The sequence below is a fragment of the Lonchura striata genome, chromosome 9, assembly GCF_050655825.1.
Source record: "Lonchura striata isolate lonStrDom1 chromosome 9, ASM5065582v1, whole genome shotgun sequence".
In the NCBI taxonomy this organism is placed as follows: domain Eukaryota; kingdom Metazoa; phylum Chordata; class Aves; order Passeriformes; family Estrildidae; genus Lonchura; species Lonchura striata.
Genome location: NC_140711.1, coordinates 23,132,360 through 23,148,753, shown reverse-complemented (window position 1 = coordinate 23,148,753; position 16,394 = coordinate 23,132,360). Strand labels below are relative to the sequence as shown.

General features: G+C 51.7%; 1 long non-coding RNA gene across 1 annotated transcript in view; it reads left to right on the top strand.

Annotated features, from left to right (window-relative positions):
• The window catches only part of LOC146766683 (uncharacterized), a 50,920-nt gene that overhangs the window by 13,081 nt on the left and 21,445 nt on the right, over positions 1-16,394 (top strand). The window contains exon 1 of the long non-coding RNA XR_014957407.1: positions 1-16,394. This exon is cut by the window's left edge and continues 13,081 nt beyond it; it is cut by the window's right edge and continues 12,922 nt beyond it. This is a non-coding gene — a long non-coding RNA (uncharacterized LOC146766683).

Below are 16,394 nucleotides of genomic sequence, written 5' to 3'. Positions count from 1 at the left end.
GGTTTTGCCGCCTGCAGGCAGCCCAAGTATAAATAGCGGCAAAGGGTTTGTTTTGACTACTTTAAATTGTGCAGGTTTCGTGCCCTGAGAATTGGGAGTTTGAAGCTGCTCCTAACGTAATAATCCGCCTGCTTCCCCCTCCTACCCCAGTGGCCAGGAATCTGCACCTTGTTCTCTTCTCCTTCTCATTCCTCTCTTTGTTTGACTATTTTCCCTATTTCCCATCTGTTTATCACAAACCTCCCTCTTCCTGGAGCCTTCGTGAGTCTCCAAGGAGGGGAGAGTTGGAAATGTTGTTGCACGCAGGGAAGTGGAGGGGAAAGTTTGGAGCTTTACAATGAAAACCAGAGATGGGGGGGCGGAAAGGAAACAAAACCAAGTGCCAAAACTTTGGGACAGACCCTCTGTGTGACAGGGTGACCCACCAGTGATGAGGGACAGATTTCCCCTCGGGTGATGACATGAGCATTGCCACTGCATCCTGGCTGGGAAGAGAGCAGGAAGGTTTGGTGAAGAGTTGCTGCCCCACTATAGCCAACATCCTCTCCCATTCCCAGAGCTGCAGCAGTGCTGTTCCTGCTAATGCCATAGTAATAGAGTGGTACGAGGCTCCTAATGGAAATGCTACATCACTGCCAGCACAGAGTTCTCAGTCCCAGTGCTAATGATTATTGCTACTGTCTCGTGCTGATGCCACCATGCTGCTGTGTCTGCCAGTTCCAAGCAAAGACTGATGCAGCTTCCACTGAAAGGAGTTGCTGTTCCAAATTAGACCATATATCTATGAGGAAAAGGAGGAAGGGAGTTCTAAGGGCTGCAGGCTCATAGAAGAGGGGATGGCTGTCATCACTACTGCGTGGAGCAAAGGGCAAGCTTGGCCACTGAGGTTCCACAAACTGCTCCAACCTTCTCCTGGCACAATGTCCCCTCAGCAACACCATGCTCCCTGCCCAAAGTCGGCCCTCACATGCTGCTCTTGGAGTGGTGCCTGGCTGAATTGCTCTCAAAACGTTTTGGCATCACCTGGTGCAAACAGAGCAGCACAAGAAACAGCACACCAGGGCATTGTCACAGCATCACCCATCCAGTGTGACAGCCACTGAGTGAGTGGAGCCTCTTCTGAGCACACCATGGTGGGACTTAGGAGACCCTGGTGCTGAACCACGGCCCCTGACCTCTGAGGAGCAACGCCCTGAGGGCTGGGGGCTGCCGCACACGATGGGTAGCAGCTCTTCCCCTGGCTCCAGAGCCATCTGTGCTGTAGACCTGAAAGTCAAAGCCTGCTGACAAGCCATCTGGGGTGTCCAAACGACTGCACATGGTGCAATTTATTTTCCTACTTTTCCTTTTAATCATTGGTTTATTTCATTCATCTGGTGAGAAAACAGCCTTGAAAACCAAGGGTTTATGTCCAGGAAAGAGCTTACAGTGGCCAGGGTGACTGGGTGTACCAGAAGCACAGGTGTTGGCTTCTCAGCACCTCCTCACATGTGGCCAATGGCTGAAGTCACGCCTGAGGGCTTCAGGGTCCAGGAGCCCCAGCTGGCAGCCCAGTGTGGGGACTGGGGTCAGGCTGCCTGCAGACAATAACAAAATGCTAATCCACAGGAATAACAGCGGCCACAAACCACCCAGAAGCATCGTGGTGCTGTGCACGCCCATGCCAGGGGACAGGGAGCACCACCAGATCAAACAGTGTTGCTGTGGAGGTGGAAACTGGGGACTGTCACTGCTAAACACCCTGCCACGAGGCTCAGGCTCGCTGGGGGATTTTCCCAGGCTTGGTTTACCCCTTGTACACATTTCTGCTCATCATGTTCTTCGTCCTAATCTCATTTAAGAAACAGATTCTGAAGAATGAGGTTCGATGTGAGCTGGGAGCTGGAAGATGCTCAAGTTCCTGCTCAGTCTGTGAGCATCCGTGCCCATCACTGGGGACATGACTGTGCCCCGGGCACAGCATGTCCTGCTGCTGGGGTTTTCCCAGCTGGTGTTTGCCTGCAGCCATCCCATGGGTCAACCTTGAGGTATCGGCGCAGGGCTTCAGTGGCAGGCAAGGCTCAATAGCATCCTTCCCCGAGGCGCTGTGATCAAGAACAACGCTGTATCTTCGTACCGGGACCGCCCACAGAGCCCAGACAAACTCAAGCCACGGGCTATCCCTTTCACACTTTCTGGCTTCACTACACAGCTTCCCAAGCTGGCAGTGCTCCCAGCATGTCAGCCCCTCACAGGGACCCTCATGGCATGTCCCGATGGTTGCAGCGTGGGATAGCACCTTCCCTCACCCCTTTGTGGTGCCAGCATCCCTCCACCACCCACCCGTGTGCATCCCAGGGCGCCCTGGAGCCGCGGAACTTCCCGCACAGAGCTCTGCCGGTCGCTCCCTCATCTCCGGAGCAGCCTCTACCACTCACACCCCGGCTGAGCATCATGAGGCAGCCCCGCTGTGACCGGGCCATCGTGGGGAGGGGGACATTGCAGGCTGGGGTCCTGCACCCACCGTGACTGCGCACATGCTCAATCTTGTCTCCTTTCTCGTGGAACTAGCGTGACACAATTAAAGCATCTCGTTAGACGGCATTATTTACTCCAAAGGAAGCGTGGGGCCGGCCGCGGGGAGCTGGCAGCTCGGCGTTTCGCACATCATTATGTTCCCCTCGCAGCTTTGAAGTCGGAGAGCCGAGGCAGCTCCGATTCCCTCGGCGGAGTCCCGAGCGCCTGGGCGGAGGCGGTGGCAGGAGGGCCCCGGGGAAGTCGTGTGGCACCCGCGGGTTTCTTCTTGTCCTGGGTCCTCGTCCTGCCCGCGCCTCCCGGAGCCATCGCCGCATGGCTCGGCACCCCCGCGGGGCGCTCCTGACCGTGCCCAGGGCTGCAGGAATGCGGACATCTGCGTCCACTCCTCAAATGCATCCCTTTTCCAGCACCCGGACACCCCCCTGGCACGCCACCAGCTTGTGCAGAAGGTAAACACTCCTCCAAAAGCCCTGATGCCTCCCTGTGCTTCATCCCTGGAGCACTGGTGTGCTGTCCCCGGAGTGGCGGGCTGGGATGGGTGCACAGGGAGACCAGGGCTCCTTTGATGCCGCGGGTTTATTTACAAATGACGTGCGATATCCTGTTCCTCTTGGCGCAGTGGGAATTGAGCAGAGGAGTCTGTGGGTTTGCTCAGCCTGCCAGGCCTCCCCAGGCAGCACAGAACCCAAATGCTCCTTCACCTTTCCTTCTTCTCAGACTTATTCCATCCCTTTTTCGATCTTCTTCTGCCTTTGCTGCTTCTCCTTTTCTTTTTTCAGTGACTTACTGCTCTGTGCTGGCATCATGAATCCTTTTATCCCTCCGTGCCCACGCAGAGGGGCTGGAAGAAGCTGCCTGGGCAGGTGGGTCATCTCCAAGGTTAAGCAGCATCTCGGGGTTGCTCCCAGGCACCACTTGCCTCCATCCTCGCTATAAAGTTGGAGGATCTGCCAGCGTGGCTGGCTCTGTCCCGGCTGCAGGGATTTCACCCATCTTTTCTTTTAATAGGACTGGGGGAAAAAAACAAACCAAATTGGAAAAAAAAAAAAAAAAAAAGTTATTTTCACACCTCTTTAACCAGCCGGCTCATCCTTTCTGCTAGGCAGTGGCTGCGGGCTGCCTTCCCCGCGGCATTCCTGCCTGGCGTGGGTCCCAGCCGAGGCTCCCGTGCGCCCGCGGTGACCGGCGGAGCTGCCAGCGGCGGCGGGAGGCTCAGCGAGAGGAGGCGGCAGCACACCAGGGAGCAGAGCACAGCAGGGCGGGCACCCCTGTCCCGGGGTGCCCCGAGGGTCCCACCCCCACACGGGGACCCTCAGCAGGTTCCTCAGAGCGGCTCCAGCGCCGGGGACCTTTGTGGGTTTCCACCAGCCACCGCTCCTGAGCCGCCGCTGCCAAGTGTTTGGGGGAGAGGAGCCAAGTCAGGCAGCCGGGAGATAAATCTGAGCTCGCTCTGGCTGCACTGGGACTTTGCTCAGGATTAATTGGAGGCAGCGGTTCTCCTCTTGCTCCTCTCCCCCCCATAGGGCCGGGGCAGCCGAGCTGGCAGCCCGGGCTGGCCCAGCTCCTGGCGGGAAGCCGCTGACATGTTTTCAGCATGAGGAAGGTGCCTATGTGTTTGAGCTCAGGCGCAATCACTTGGGGAGGTGGGAGGAGGCAAGGGATGTGCTAAACTATGAATGAGAGCAGATCAGAGACGTTCCCTGCAACCCTGACAGACTCTCTCCTTGAAATATTTAGAGGTGCTTGCAAGATGTTGTTAGATCTGGCTGCTCAAGGGATTGTGTTTTTTTTCCTGAACAAAAGCCTGGCGTCCACCTGAAGTTAAAGCTAATCTAAACAATAGGGAAAAATAAACACCAGGATGTAAAAGATGGACAACAGCCCCAGCAATAAAAAAGCTGGAGTGGAAAAGGAGAGTGGGAATTGCCAGCGGCTGGTTTATTAGCCACACCGCACCGAAAACATCTGACGCAAGATACAAGACGCAAAACACAGCCTTAGTGCAGCAGGATAAGGCATGGGGAGATGTCAATGCTTGTCATCCCAGAGCACTGCAGCCCCGCTCCTCGCAGCCTGAATTAATCAGTCTGCCAGGAGCAACCTTGCTTTGACCTCTGGCCTCCCCTTTGCCCTCCCCAGCAGCCGAGAATCTGGGAGTTAAATACGATTTAAGCACTACCTCCTCTTCCCAAATGCAAAGCCTGGGCTAGCTGCAGCCATCCTGAGCCTCTGGCAACGCCCCCCTCCAAAGCTGACTGAGGGCTTCAGTGCCGAGGGTGCCAGCATGGATCCAGCAGCAGTCGCAGCCCGCGGCCGCCCAGCATCCTCCTCTGGCATGTTATGGCGAGGATGTAATTTCTAAAATAACACGTTACTCTTGCTTAATTATCCCACTTTATAGAAGTCACTTCCGGCGCCAAGCTCGAGTTATGAGATGCATTTCTGAGCCATTGTCTGGGTGCCAGGAAAGAAGAAAAAGAGAGAGTCAGAGTTATGGTTGTTATTGGAGTGTTTTATTTTGGTTTTTAGATGTCTGGATTTCTGTTATAAAATGTATGAACTGCAAAGGAACTGAAATCTTTATGCTCACAATATTAGTTTCTCATTTCTAGACTGAAACGCTTATGGCTCTTCTTAATTCTCTTGGAATTATTCTGTGTGTTTATTTCCCTAATATGTTTATGTAACTTCCTCTGGAAACTAACTAACATTTTTGTCCAGAAATTCCTTAGTTTGGTTTCTATCTTAACAAACCTGGCATTTTCAGTTAAGACCATAGGTGCACCTCTGCTAAGTTCCCTTGGTTTCCACCAGCTCAAACACATTGTTTGAAGGGTTTTGGCTTTCCTCTGAGCAGACCCAGCCCAGACACAGCTTCAAAGATGCTCAAGCAGCCACAGGATGTGCAAGTTCTCAGTGGTCTGGTGTGATTGGAGTTAGCATAGCCATGGGGGCAGCAGGCAGGAGGAGCGGGTGCCGCTCCATGGCAATGATTTTGGCAGCCCCAAAACCTGCTCACACAGGAATCTGGGGGTCAAAGGATGTTGGGGACAGAGCTGGCAGGTTGAGGCCTCCCCCACGTTCATCTCTGTGGATGCAGCATGAGGCAGAGGTGGGAAAGGAGTGCCTGGAGAATGCAGCTTGCCCCAGGTCCTCCTCCCGAATGGCATCACTGAGTCAGCCAGGCTCTCTCCACCTCCTTCTACTTCGCACGTCCCTGTAAATGTCTAACACCTTTTCACTGTAATGTCATTTGAAGATTTAATTAAGGTGCTGTTTGTTCCCTCTCCCAGATAATTAATTGAAGGTGTTAGATAAAACCAGGCCTAACACCAATCCTTGCTGGGTCTTAACAGCACCTTCCAGCTCAAGATATTATTTTTCTCTTTTGTTTCAGATCCTTCTGCTTGTTCTCAGCCCTGTGAAAAGGCTTATATCCACAACAATTTGAATTAATTTTTCAAGCAAGATACCACAAGACCAAGATACTATTAAAGGCTTTGCTAGAAATCAGGGTTCATTAGAACACACCCGGCTGCCGTTCCCTCCCCTGTGCATTCTGCCCTTCAATAAAAAGACAAAAGACAAAGAGAGTTTTACCTGCCAGGGCTTTGGTGTTTAAGCCAAAGGACGTGCGTGGCTGTAGGGAAACTGATCCCTAACATGCCACAGCAATGAGAAGGCTTTTGGTGGTGACCTTGTACGTCCTCAGCAGTGCTGAGCCTGGCACAGCCCAGGGCTGGTCCTGGCAGTGGGGGCTCCCTGGGGTGATGTCCAGTGATGTGGGGATGTGGGGATGCCGACACTGCCTTGGGCAGCAAAACCCCAGCTTCTGTGTGCGCTGCCCCATTCCCATCACCCATGGCTTCAGCCAAGGCTGGGACCCAAATTTTGACACTTTCCAACTTTGTTGAGCAAACTGCAGAGGTGACTCCAAGGTGACACAGACATCACATGCAATCACCAGCAGTCCCCTGGTCCCCCTGTATATCTCCTTTCCTTTTACCAGCTAGTCCCAGGGATCAGGGCCAGGCAAAGCTGACCAGTTGCACCAGCAGTGCTGGGCTCTGGGAATGTCTGTGATAGCAGGCAGTGCTCTGTGCATGGCCGAGGGATTTCTCCTTGGAGATGTGAGGAGTGTCCAGTGCAGCCACCCCACCGAGCACCTCCCTCGGCTCAGCACCGTTCCCTTTTTCTTCAAGTCAATGTCTCTCTCCCACACTGAAAAGGACCCTTAAAAATGATCAAAGGAGCCAGAAAGCTTTTGCAATTTCTCCTTTAAATGGAATTTTATAAAGCAAGAAGAATCCCACGCTTATTATTTAAAAAGACGGCCCTATCAGCAATGGGGATTTTGTAATGAGTTGATTTGAGCATGTCCTTGCTGACTGCCTGGGTGACTTTTCCCTCATCTCAGTGGGAGATTTTTAGTGCAATTAGTAGAAAGTGTTCAACAGAAAATGTACTTGCAGCACAGAGCCCCCTGGTTTGCTGCACCACCTGCACCTTGCAGCCCACACAGGAAGATGGATGATGTCTGAAAGGGTTCAGTCCCTAATTCTTGCCTCTCTCCACCAAGATGAGGTTCACAGCATCAGCGCAGTGCTGGGCTGAGCTGATCCAGCACTTGCAAAGAGTGGCAGCACGCAGGGCAGAGTGGGGCTGGGAGAAGGTGCCTGTTCTGTCCTGATAACCAGGAGGGAGCAGCTTGGAAGACCCATGTCTGAGGTCACTGTCAATTCAAACACCTAGCAGAGCTGACAGCAAAATTACAAAAATCCCTGTTTTCGGTGCTGGTATATTCCAGCCATGTCCACAGCCTGCCTCTGCTGTCAGAGAAAATGCAAACCACCCTTCCCAGCTCCCCAGACCACTGCCAGGAGGCCTGGAGTATTCTCCCATCCCAGCTTATGTAACTCTCACACTGCACTTAAATGGAACCCTTTCTGTCTCCTTAACAAGAATGGCACGGCTTTGCTTATTGCCTATTAACTTGAGAGGTGAACACATCACTGGTGGAATCAGAAACATTTACCATGAAAAAGAAAAGCTGAAATCCCATTTTCTTGCTGCAGCTCAGTGGGAAACAGCCTGTCAAGACCAGGCAGGGCTGCCAGTGCTCTCCTTAGGCGCCTCCTCCACAGACAGCACTTCCCAGCCATACTGGAGGCTCCCACTGGAGGCTCCCCAGGAAGGACAAGCACCTCAAAGTGCCAGAGCTGAGGGACAAAGGGATAAATTGCTCCCTATCTTCCTAGGTTCTACCCCAGTGTTCCCTTCCATCCACTGGTACCCCAACCCATGAAGCCCTCCTCTTCTGAGGACCATGACACCACGCAGTCAAAGCTGGAGAAGGTCACACAATTGTCCAGGGACAATCACACAGGAGACCTCTGTTCCCTTCCTTCTTCTCCAATCACAGCCCATTCGTTCTGGGGATTTGGGTTTCCATTAGTGCCTGTTTGGTGGCCTTTCTCCTTTACACTGGCATTTCCACGGCTGCTTAACTTCAGTGCATTTCATTAGCACAGAGGTTTCTGTCGATATTAGAAAGTCACTGTAATCATCAGGGGGATTTGCATGGCTGTTAGCCCAGGAGCTTCACTGTTTGCAAGTATTTTCAGCAGCATTTTTGCAGAAAAAGGTGCCTTTGACATGCACCCTGTGGGCGGAGGATCCATACCCCTGTGTCCCACTCTGCAATAATGTGCTGCACTCCTCTCACCCAGCAGTGGTGAAGATGCCAGCCCCAGCCAGGAGCTGCATATGCTCACCAGGATGCCCATTCATGTTAGGACATCCTTACCCTTTAAATTCTTCTGGGATGCCCATTGGGATGCCCACGCCCATAGGAGTGGCCATGCCCATTGGGATGCCCATGCTCACCAGTGCACCTGTACACACCATGGCAATGCTATCCCCATCACCCAGCACTGTTGCCCCTTCCCTTGGAGCACACAGCCAGGTCATCTTCCCTCTGATCCATCGCTGTCCCCCATCTCATTCCCCCAGCATCCATTTGTTCCTCATCCCCACTTGCCTTGGCTGGTATTTGGCGAGCTGCAGGGGTGGAAGGACAGATGCAGGGTGCTTGGGGACACGGCAGGGGCAGAGCAGTGGGACAGTGGAGATGGCCTCCCCTTCCTTTCCACTTCCCTGCTCGCTCTGGGGCCGGCCAGCCTTTGGCGGACAGTGCAGTTCTGTTTTGCATCACTGCTTTGAAAAGCCCTTGGAGAGAACGGTGATTTATGAGAGGTTTCTTGTACAAGGGGAAATAAACCTCTGACCAGACCCAACTGAAATCCACACTGCTTCATTTTCTGTGGAATCAGGATTTTACCCCTATCTGAGGATTTTGCTTCTTTCCAAGAAAAACAGCCAGTGACTTTCTCATAAACAGCCATGCTCTCTCCCTTTTCAAAAGCCAGGCTGGCTGGGAAGGGCTCCTTTCCCTGCCGGCCCGCTTGTCCCGGCCCTCACTCCTCCACACCGGAGCCCTGCGGTTCACAAATCACCGCGTTTCCGACCAGTGCCGAAGCGAGAACATCTGCTGGGAAAGTCAACAGTAATTAATTGCCTTTTAACTGGGAGATAGAGAAGCAGGAGAGAAGCACAGCCCCCTTTAATGAGAATAAAAGGTGTTTAAGTTTAGAGGAGTGCAGAGGCGCCCCGGTTACTTTGTAATGTGATAAGGGGCTGGGAATTTAAACCAGAAATGGAGGGGCTAAGGGGGAGGGGGGATTGCGGGTGCTCCAGCAAAGTAGCGGAGCCTGGAAGGGAGATGGTGCCGAGGAGCTGCGGTTCCTGGAGGAAAGGATTCCCGGTGGGAGCAAGAGCAGCTCAGCCCCTGCCTTGCCCCCACGGCTGCGGACGGGCGCTGCGGTGCGGGGCTCGGGGGCCGCCGGCGGTGCCGGAGCGGCACCGAAAGTGCCAAAGGGCAGCGAGGGCAAGACCGGGGGAGGGATGCCAGGGGCGGTGGCCGCAGCGCCAGCATTTCCCGGGTGGCACGGAGCCGGCGTGGCTCGTCTGTGCGAGACCAGCTCTGCTGGGCTGCGGGTGGCTCGGCAGGAACCCCTCGCTGGCTTGGGAAGTTGAGTGTGGGTGCAAGGAATGTGCCTGGAATTTGTCTTGGCTGCACTGGAGAAGTCTCTGTGAGCTGCTGGAAGCAGAGACCCTGGCACCCCGGTAAAAATAGCACAGGGAGGGACGGAAGAGAAGGCAGCAAGGGGAAGGGAGGAGAAAGAGGTGGTGATGGGGCTTTTGGGGGGTGGAGGTGGAAAAAGCCATGGGGGCCTGGGAGGGAGAGGCAGCAACTGCATCCAGGGATTGCTCTGCTTGCTCTGCATGGGCTGTGGGTCAAACAATGGTGAGAAAAGGGCACTGAGGCAGTAGCAACTTTGGAGAAAAGGGGGACAGCTCCTTCTGGGGGAAAAAAATTACCAAAGGCAGCTGCAGGTGTATAGTTGCAATTATGATATCTAAGTGCTAGTGCAATATACCCTTTGCAAAGGGATGGCACTGAAGGTGTGATGAACAGGCTAGTGTAGGAAGAAACTCAGTTAATTAGTTAAGCAGAGCTCTTTAGGAAGTGTTTCCTCAATTGCTTTTTTCACCCCTTTATTTCCGTAACTGCCAAATGGTTTGTTGCTCATCCTTATGGTGAAATCTTCCCTGAGCCTGCCAAGGGAGCTGCTCTGTGTGGAGCAAAAGGAGGAAAACCAAAGAGTTCTGCTGTGAATAGGAATATTCATGCAGATGATTTTTAATTTCTTTGAAAAGCCTGATTTTTTAATTTTTTTTTTTTTCTGATACTGAACCCTGGAGACTCCTGTGTATTTAAATCACCTCACCATCACCCCATCTCACTTTTCCTGCTGGAGTCTGGCCCAGTGTGGCCCTTGAGCTACTCCTGAACAGGAGTGTGAGCTCCTGGCACCCCCAAACCAGCCCTGAGCCCCAGCACTGCCTGCACTCAGGGCTGCCTTAGCCCTGCCAGGGAAGCAGAGGGAGAGCATTACCCAGCTTTGCACAGGGGAAATGATATAATTGGAGCTGTTTGGATTTAGAAATTAAAATAATTTGAGTTTGCTCGGAAAGGTTCATGCAACGTCAGCTTCCATCAGGCGGATGAGAAGCAGAGGTGCCCCAGGAGTGAGCACTCTGACAGCTCTCCCAAATAACACTCGCTCTGTGCTCCTTGTGCTGCAAAAGGCCTGGCTAAACCCTGCCATGCTACTCATGATTTCGAGGGACCCCGACAACTTTCAGAGCCCTGAGAGTGCAGGACAGATCCATTGAGAAATCCCACCTAATCTCCTGTTTCCAGCCTCCTCGTGCTCCAGGGTTGTCTCCCAGCTCTTCTCCTCCACCTACATTGAGGACACCTTCTCCCTGAGGTCCCTGCATCCTTCCAGGCTCATCACTCGCCCAGTTCCACCTGTATTTCAAACCTTCCCAGTTCCTGTTGTGTTATTGCTGTTTGCAGTGTGACCTAATTAAGCATCATCTGCAAATGCAATTACTTTGCCATTTATCTTCTCGATCATTAGTGTTCATCCCAAACAAGGCTAAGCCTAGTGCTGTTTCCTCCTCTGGCCTCTGTGCCATGTAGTTCCTAAGCTGGCTTTGCTTTGGAACCAGTTAATTTCTCCAGGAACTGTCTACAAGACACAGGATGAAATGCTGCGTGTCCTGCCAGGCTTTATCCACCAGGGCCTGCCTCCAGAGAGGGTGCAAAGCCCTGTAAAACATCAACTGGCTTTGACCGTCCTAGTTTGTCCTTTAATAAATTCATCCTTGGCATTGCTTGTGGCTTTGTTCTCCTTCGAAAGCATCCAATGCCTTTTCCTTAATCCTCAATTTTTTTGGCATTCCTTGCCTGGAAGATGAAACAAATTTCCTGGCTACTAATTGTCAGTATCCTTTTCCAGTCTCTTCCTTTTCTTTTTCTTTTTAAATTTAGTTTGTGTTTATTTCCTTCTCTGGCAGTTCCCACCATCACCCCCCCACCCCTACCCCTAGGTCTTTCACTGATTTGTTACACCAGCTCAGAATTTGGCCAGCTGCAATTTTATTTTCAGTGCTGGTGGTGAGTTTTAAAGTGGTGGAGGCTCACTAAGTCCGTTAGTGAATTCCCTTAATAATTCAGAATGTGTGTTGTTCACCCTGGCTGATTTGTGCACATTAAGCTTGTCAGGGCTTCCCTGACGTGCTTTTTATCAGTAAGTGTATTTACAAGGTCTTCATTAGTTCCTAATTGACCATGCCTTTTCTCTTTAGTTATCACCTTAAAGAGCAATTTAAAAAAGCAACTCGACAACAGCCATTTTAAAGCTCTTCATTCTTTCCAGTCCCTTTCTCATTTATTATTATCCTTCCGTCTCTCTGGTGCTTCTTTTCCCCAAAATCTTTAAAAGCTCTTCATCTTCCTTGGAACATTTTGTATGTTCCAACTTATTCTACTGGTCAGCTGCTATCCCTGTGGCTTCACTCACTTCATGGCCATGCTTTTGGTGCTTCCCAGCTCCTCACTGACCGTGTTTATTCTGGGATTTCTCAGCCCCAACCCACACCAGAGCGAGGTATTTGGCAGAGGAATTTCTTACTCCATCTGTGGGCATTAGGGAATGAGGACTTGTGCCACCTTTTCGGTGTCCTGTGCTCCCCTCCTCCTGGTCCCACTGGCCTCAGGGCTGATCCTGGTCCAAGGCACAAATTCCCTCCTGCCTCAGCCACTGCTGCCCTTTCCCAACTGTCCTCTCACTTCTGGAATTCACTGCAGCAAATCCTTCTGTCCAGCAGCTCCAAAGTCAGTCACACATTGTGCAAAATGCAGCAGCATCTTCATCTGTGGCTTTTGGGTTTTTCCAGTGCTGCACTCCCCAAACCTCCCTCATCCCCTTCCTCATGCCAGTGCCGTGTCCACTGCCTGTCTCTAATTTCCCTCCCCTCCTGCTGCACCATAATTTTGCAGGCTGGGGGGCTGGAACTAAACAAATCCCTGATTTATTCATTCATTCATAGGCTTTAAGGCCAGGAGAAACTATTAGCTCACTTAGCCCGACCTCCTGCCTATTGCAGGCCATTAAACCTCATCCGGTTATCCCTGCACCGAGCTCCATCATTTGTTTGGCTGAAGTGTATCTTTTTGGAAAGGCCCCCAGACTGGATGTGAAGACAGCTTTATATAATAGTGTTTTCTATCCCACCCTTTATATATTCTATAATGTTTTATTTGGGTTTTGAATACTGCTGCATTATGCATAGACACATTTGGGGGAATATCTGCAGCGATATTCAGGCATTTTCTTTTCCACCTCAGCTGTGTTCAAACCATTTGCTGTGCACATGAATAGTCCAGGACATCCCCGTGCCAGGCCCTGGGAAAGCAGTGCTGTCCCCTGCAGCAGGACCCAGCTGTGACAGGGGCCTCATTGTGCCCTGCACCGTGTTCACTGCCCTGCATTAACCCACCCCAAGGAGTTTGCAAGTTTTCATCACTTTAACTCTGACTTCCCAGCCCTGGTAAAGAGGAAGCCAAGCCTAGTTCTGGTGGAGATCTCCAGGCACCCCATGGTTTAATGTTTTCTTTCTCTTTTCTCTTTGAAAACTGGTATTTTTCTTTTTTTTTTTTTTTTTTCCCTGTGTTTTGTTTTCTGTGGCTTATGTTCCTTGACATGTTGGCTGGTTTTGATCTTTTTTCTCTTTCTGCATTGCAAAATTGTCAGCTGTGTAACCTAGAAACAGGGCTGGCTGAATGATGCGTTTGCAAATAATGTTTGTTAGAAGTTTATCTCCCTCTAGTCTGTGAATCATGCCTGCCCCAAACCTGGTTTCAGGGGAAGTGCTTGTAAGTTGCCACCAGCCAGCTGGGAAAAACAGGGGTTGCTCCCAGTTCCTACACTGATTTCCTCCAGGACTTGGTGCAAATCTCATCATTCTCCTCCTCCACAGCACTCCTGCCTTTCCGAGACAAACATAGATGTCTCCCATTCCCTTTTACTTTGGGTTTTTTGCCACAGACTGGTATGGCTCTCTGCATTGCACCTCTGGGAAATTCACAAATTCACATGGCCACCACCCTTCTGCAGGTCACTGATGCCCAGCTCTCCTGATCCTGCTGAAGTATCAGCCACTTAGAGTACATGCCAGCTGAGCCTTTATCTTCAAATGATCCTTGGGAGCTCAGCATGGAGCCAGACACTTTCTTCATTCTCACTACAGGTGGTTGGGGTCAAAGACACTCCATTTAGCTTTTCCTTTGGGTTTTCCTTCTGTATTTCCTTCTCAGCTTTTCCCCTGACTCCTTTACAAGGATTTTCAAAGCCTCCAGGTTTGCCATTGCAAGGCTGGTGTGTGCTCTGCAGCCTGCCCAGTGTTCCTAGGTACTTCCCATTCATCTCCTCTCTCCTCATGGCAGTAGCTTGCTGCTTCTAGATTTGGGCTGCAGCCCTTGCCCCAGCAGCCCTTCTTCCCTCCCCTCACCCACAGAGACAATTCTTACAGGCACTTCCTCTCATCTTGCAGCACACACCATCATCAGCCTCTGCCTTGTGCTAGGTGTGCAGTCCCAGGTGTTTCTGCCAAAGCTGGAGTACCTCTGTGTCCATTCTCATTCAATTTAAACACCAACAAATTCTCCTGGCCACGGTGTTCATTTATCTCATAAGCTGTCAAATTCCTGCAGCCACCCCACAGCTCTCCCTGACTGTGCACTTAATAAGTCCCTGGGTTGGCTGAGCACTGGAGCTGGCTGGTTGTATTTATTTTTCTCGCAGCTGGCTCTGGTTTTCCAGAGCAGGCATCCACCTGTGCCCCGCTATCTGCTTGCTCCTGGTGGCTCAAGCCTCTCCAGTTAGGTCACGAGTTTCTGATTGCAAACATCATTCCTATGCCTTTCTTGGGATGCAATGGTGAGGACGTGTTGTTGGCAACAGCCAGTGGCACCTTGGCAGTGCTGCTGCCTGTCCTCGACCACACCTTTGAGAAAACTCCAGTATGCAAACCCCCAGGCAGAGGAACATGGTCTCGTTTTCTGTGTTTCCTCACATCTGCCCACCAAAGCCACGGTCCCTGCTACGGGCAAGGGGCAGTCTGCCATTCAGTCCCTCTGGGGCTGTGTAGCCCCCTCAGCACTCAGAAATAGCTCTGCCCCTCTCCACAACATCCCTGCTTGGCTCTGCGGGTAACACTCGCATCTCAGTCAACACTTCATACTTCAAGTGCTCACCCTTCACTTGTTGGAGCCTGTTAATCTTGGCAATTAGCTGTTGCTCTGATGCAATTTTCATGCATGCTGTCCCTCTCCCAAATCCCTCTAAGACCCCCTCGGAGCGTGTTCCTGTGCTGCTGCAGCTGCCTGCTTGGCTCCACACCAGCCTTCCCCGGCAGACCCGAGCCCCGTGGGGAAGCCAGGCATTTATTTAGGTGTTATGTGCACTTAGACGCCTGCTCCCTGACATCGCATTCTGCAAATCTGACAAGAGCAGAGCGTTGCCCTTCTACCTTTGCCCTCTCATCCTGCTGGGAAGAGGGGAGAGCCGAATGTCTCCTTTCAGTCTGCGCAGCCCCAAGGCCTGATAAAGATTCAGGCTGAGCTATCGCTGGAATGAGGAGCAGGAAGAAATCCGAGCTGCATAATTAGGTACTTTGGGAACTGTATCAAAATGCAGCTGACTATAGATTTCTGTACTGTACGTGCTCTTCTGCATTGACTCCTGCTCCTTCTTCCACCAACGCAGCGGGAGGGGGTGAGAAGCCTCTTGCCCAGGCCCCTGGAGATGGAGCTCAGCATGATCCCATGAAAAAGCTGAGCAAGAAGTTGGAGGTGAAGGGCAGGTTGGATGCGGCTTGGAGCCTAGAGTGAGGAAACCTCATATGCTTGCTTCCCAGCATGCTGTGGGCTGTGACTCTGAGCACCCTCTGTAAATAACCAAGGTTCGTGGAGGGACTGTCCAGTGCCACCATCAATCTCTACTCCTGGCAGGAATAGCCCACAGGACCTAGCTAATGGCTTAGGTTACAAATATGTAAATGCTTAAACTGGTTAAAAATTGCAGTGTTTTCCCTCTCAAATCGAGACAAAGTTGAAATATCAAAAATGTTCGTAGAATGGGAACAAAAAAGAGATTATGAAATGTCAGATTTCACCACCGACATTTTTGATGGAAATACTTTGACATTTGCAAACTCAAATGTTTAGTTTGTCAAACCAGATGGAAATGTCACACCGAGACAAGTTGAAACATTAATCTGTCTGCTCATGGGAGGCTGTGATCTCCTGTGGGATCCCCTTCCCAGCTGCCCCCCGGGGTCCCAGGGAGGTCTGTGCCCTGCAGCAGAGTGGGGCTGGGGTATGTCCCTCTGGGTTGAAAGCTCCAGTGTGCCTGGGCAGGCAAGAACATCCAAAATCTTGGTGGAGGAAGGCCATCCATGGGGATGGGAAGGAAACAACATATTTGGTGTTAAAACGCTAATCCAAGAGAGAAAACCACATCCCTCTCACCTGCCTGAATACAGATTTCACCATGGATTTGGGCAAGCCAACCCTGCTGTGCCGTGGTTTCCCCTCTGTAAACTGGAGTAATAACTCTTCCCTGCTTCAGCTGGAGGGAGAAATCTGTTACTGTTGGAGGAGTGCTCGGATGTCAGTAACGGGGGGTCCTGTGAGCACTGCAGAGCACTGTGCTGGTGGTTTGGAGATGGCATTACATGATCCATGGTGGAGGGTGGCTGCAGCACTAAATCCTCACTGTGGGAGCAGCATCTGAAGTGCAGAAGTGAAACATGAAGTGAAAGCACACAGCACAGTGGGGTCTTAAGATGCTCTGGCCATCAGGGTGCTGGTGAGCCCCCTTTGTGGGGGTGGCTGTAATCCT